The following is a 4,970-nucleotide window of genomic DNA, read 5'->3' as shown; positions in this document are numbered from 1 at the left end:
CTGCAACAAAGCTTGGATTGATACCATTTACAATGACCTGTGAGGAGGCTCACATGCTCCATCCCTTTCGAATCTGAAACATTAGACTGATTGTCCATAAACACATGTGATTTTTTATTTTTTTGGTTAATAATGTAGAGTACGTATCGTTCCCACCTCATTTGGAATGATGAGTCTATTCCCTTCGAACATTCTCAATCATTCCAACGTGTAAGTTCAGAGCAAAAACTCAACTTCCTCGGGAGTCTAACATCCTCGGGAGTTTAGACTAGTATCTAAAGACCTTGTACCAACTCAATTACCCTTTAGAGGTTAAGCATATATATCCTGAATTGCTAAATGGTACTGTGTGTATATACGTGAGTGTGTGTATATACGTGTAGGGTGATACCTAGTAAGTTGTGTCTGGTACATAAAGGAATTTGATGAGTCTATTTCTCCCGCAAAAAGGGTACACTAAATGACATTACCTTCTTGTACCTATAACCTGCACGGTTTCGTGGGTGATCGAAATGCCATAATTATACAATCTTCAACAGCCAACAATCTAGGCTTGTTTGGTCCTTTTGTTCCATGCCAAGCTCACATGTACTGTACATACTTTATAATACTTCCATTCTGAATTAAATGTCCCCTTTGATCTGCCTTTGATATTTGTCTTTGATATTTGTGATCAAAGGCGACATCTAATTTGGGACGAAAGGAGTATATACTACTCCGTCCCAAATTTAGTGTCGCATTCATTACAAGGATTTATAATTTCACTCTCTAATATATCATTAGGTTCGCAGGTTCGAAATGGAAAAAGAAATATTCCTCCGTCCCGGTGGTAAAAGCTTTGTGCACTAATATATATACACACACACTCCATTAAATGACTTAGAACACTTGATTAACTTTTGGGTTAATTTTTTCAAAAAAACAATGATTAAAATGGGGGTATACCCGGGAAAAAAGAAAAAGAAAAATTATTCATCAATATAGAGTATAAACTCCTTATATAATAAGGGGAGTTTGTCTTATATCGAATTTGATTGAAAAAGTGAATGACATATATGAATTGGATCCCGTCTTTACAGTGGTGGGTTGGGTTTTATTACACCTAACTAGTTCAACTCAGTGACAATAAACAGTAACATTTACAATTTTATGACCAGAGAAACATGCACCAAAATGGATCCAACTTAGTAGGTCATGGGCTGTGCATGGGTGAGCTTGGACCAGTGCCCCTAGACTTTCTGAACTTTTAATAGGCCCAAGCTCAAGCCCGTTAACTCGGCTATGCAAAAGTATAGGGAAATTACTAGGAAGTTTTGGCAATGGACAACCAAGTAAACCACCAAGACAGACTTCATCTGTATGGTGTTTTTTTATTTTTTGTTTTTTTGTTTTTTATTTTTTTATTTATTATTAGTATTATTATTTTTTCCCTCAGGTAGATGGTGTCGGTATTCATATATATGTATTATATTCTGTCTCCTTCTCTCTTCTTTCCTTATATATATGTATAATATATACATATATATTATATTCGTTTTTCTTTCTTTCCTGATTGATTTACTCGATTTATTCCTTTTGTTTCCCTTCTTTCATCCTGATTTATTGCTTTTGTTAACTTTATTTACTATATATTGTGTATCAATACTATGTAAACATATTAAGTAATATAATCAATAACAGAAATGTAGCCTCAGTGGCTCTTGATCATGGATATAGGCTTTAGTGCCGAACCATGTATATACTGTGTTATTTATCTTTTTCTCTTTCATCTTCATATTTTACATCTTATATTTCTGCATCATAAAATTAACATGGTATCAGAGCAACGATCCTAGATTGTTTGCACCGTCACATGCTGACACTCCTGCGAAGTAGATGTGACTCACGCATCACTGCCCACGGATCTCACTCACGCTACATGTACCCACGAGCTCCTCCGTCACCGATGATGGTCAACCTTCAGAAGAGGTGACTGACTCACCATCGTTTCAGTTCCAATCGCTGTTGGCGACACCTCTTATGCTGGCAACCTCTTTCTTCTACCACACCGACTATTTTCTCCTTCCTTGGTTAGTTTCCACCACCTGAAAAATTTTGGGACAGTGTTTGCCTTATTTTACTAGGTTTGTTTCTAGTGGGGTTTCTTTTTGAGTTTGTGGTTTGTTGGAAAAAAAAATAATAATAAAAGGTTAATTTCACAAACACCCCCTCAGGTTTGGCCAAATATCACCCTTAGGTTTGGCCAAATATCACTCTCAAATATCCTTCGAAAATAACTATCCCTCGTATTACAAACTTTTGTTCCGTTTTTCGCTCACATCCCAAATGATAGTTGAACAATTATGACATGATATAAAATGACTTAAATACCCTTTGATTTTGTTAAAACAACTATTTAACATAAATAATTATATTAAAAGACTAAAATATCCCTCAAATTATTGTAAATTTACACATTATATATATATATATATATATATATATATATATAGTCAAAGCCTAAACTACGGGGTCGACTATTGAACTGGGGAAGAGAGGTTCAAGCATCAGATTGAGAGCTTTGTGTTGGAATTGTAAAAATACCAGATTGATACTAGGAAAGGGTTTGGAGTAAGATATCCATGGGGTTGAAGAAATCGAACCAATTTCAACGAAGAAAGTGAGACGGAGTTGGCTCAGTTGAGTTATGGCTCGGTGGTGGCCGGGTTTTGAGTTTAACGAGCTCAACCCGGAGAACTCACTGGCTGGGTTTCTAGACCATGTGCCACTGAGTTTGAGAAGATGGGCTTGTTATCCTATGCTGCTAGGTCGAGTTCGTAGAAATTTCAAGCACGTGATGTTGGTGGAGGTGAAAGAAATGTTAGTACTCAGTGACCCACTCGGCCTAGTCAGGAATTGGAGTCCCGAGTCAGTGTGTTTGTCAACAGTGTCCGAGACTACTTATAATATAGATGGAAAAAAGAACTCGATGAAGACTTGGTCCCACAATCAAGAACTGGTTAACCCGACAATCATAGTGGGCGGAACTTGGGGAGTACGACGGTTATCGAACGCAATGCTAACGGAGATTGTTCGAGTCACGACTTAACACAAACGAAAGAACTCGGTTTCAGACTTGAGAGTCTTTAATAAACTTGTGGGTAATGGGTTGATATTGAAGAATGTAAATTTGATTTTGTCAATCCCGGACACGAGTCACCATCTGTTATCATAACTGTGATAGTGAATTCCACTCACTGGGTTGAACTTGAGCTCAGGTTTTCTTTTTGACTTGATCAAATTACTATATATTTATATATATGTGTGTGTATGTATTACACACACACACACACACACATATATATATCATACATACATATAAATATATAAATATATATGATATATCTATAAATTTGTAGTGTATTTAGGGTTATTGTAACATTTTTATTTAATTTTTTAGGTTAGTGAGCACTTTTGACAAAGTCAAAGGGTATTTAGGGGCAAAATTGTCTTTTTACATATTTTTAACAGGAAACTGTGACGGAAAAGTGAAAATGGACTTAAATGATAGTTATTTTCGAAAGATATTTGAGAGTGATATTTGGCCAAACCTAAGGGGGTGTTAGTGAAATTAATCCAAAAAGAAAAAGTGGAAAAGATGAGTGATGGTTGTTTGATAGTAAAAAAAAAAAAAGAAAAAAAAAAGAGGGGCTTAGTTCCGGCAGTTTACTGGCTTAGTTCTGACCTTTTACCTGGTTTTTTTCGGATCTTTTTCATTTCTTAGATGGATTACTCAAATGTCTCCCAGTGTTGCTTCGACCCATTTCTCAGCTTTGTTCTGACCCATTTTATCGGCTTTATTTCGACCCATTTTATTGGCTTTATTTCGACCCATTGTATCGGCTTTGTTCCGACCTTTTTACCGGCTTTGTTCTGGATCTTTTTCATTTCTCATATGGATTACCCGTAAAGGCGGATAGAGGGGTGGGCAAAGGTAGGCTGTAGCCCACCCAATATATATATATATATATATATATATATATTTAATTTAATTTTTTATTTTATACTAATATTAGCCCACCAAAAAAAAAAAAAAAAAAAAAAAAAAAAAAAAAAAAAAAAAACACAATAATAGTATTAGCCCACCTTAGCCTCCCAAGCATGAAACGTGTTAAAATAGCGATGCGTAGCAGGATTGGAGATTAATTTCTTACTGACTGCATCACCATAAACCTTGAACGGGAGCTTGTTTGGAAAATTGACTTGGAGTCTATTATTGACGAATTCGAGTTTTAAAAATACGTCGAACACAACTTAGATAGATATTTTGTGATCTTTGAATTCAAATATTTATCTATATTATGTTATAATTAATTAATTAATTATTTATTATTTATTTTTTTTTTTTTGCTTAAGAAATTTTGTGTAATGTTTCCAATTTTTACCATTTTTTATTTTCTGGAATTTTCTTGATTTTTTAAGGGTATTTTCGTCTTACCTCGTTTTGCATGCCGGATACCGTGAGATGTACCGGATGTGTTCAGAGTGTTGGTTGGAGCATTTCCTTGAGTTTAGGACTCTTGGAAATGCAATGGTTGATATTTTGGCATTTTTTTTTTCATTTTTCGGGTCTAAGGTTTCATGTGGGACCAGCTACCGGGGTTGTGTCATTGGTTCATTGCATTTCATGCATTGTTATTTTGTTGTACATATTTAATTAGTTGTATGGTTAATGTGTGGTGGTTAGGTATAGAGTTATATGCACAATTATGATACTCTACTGTCCAAAATTAAACTTGAAATTTCCTAAGAGAGGAAGCCACAAATAAAATGCTCTTAAATTAATTATGAAAATCGTGTGGTTGAAATTCAACAAAGCCTTCACAATCCACTATATATTCCATGAGAAATTATTAAGTATTTCCCTTACCTAAAAAAAATTGCTGTTATTTAGATTACCAATTATGTTACTCCGTATTTTTCACCCACAC

General features: G+C 34.9%; 1 pseudogene; it reads left to right on the top strand.

Annotated features, from left to right (window-relative positions):
- Window positions 1-1,852: 1,852 nt before the first annotated feature.
- LOC132316552 (uncharacterized) lies at window positions 1,853-3,214 on the top strand (annotated as a pseudogene).
- Window positions 3,215-4,970: the final 1,756 nt, after the last annotated feature.

Source organism: Cornus florida, unplaced genomic scaffold, assembly GCF_030987335.1.
Source record: "Cornus florida cultivar Cherokee Brave unplaced genomic scaffold, ASM3098733v1 CherokeeBrave_3.0.0_Hap2_Chr07, whole genome shotgun sequence".
Taxonomy (NCBI): Eukaryota; Viridiplantae; Streptophyta; class Magnoliopsida; order Cornales; family Cornaceae; genus Cornus; species Cornus florida.
The sequence above is the reverse complement of the archived record's forward strand: the minus strand, read 5'-3'. Positions and strand labels throughout refer to the sequence as shown.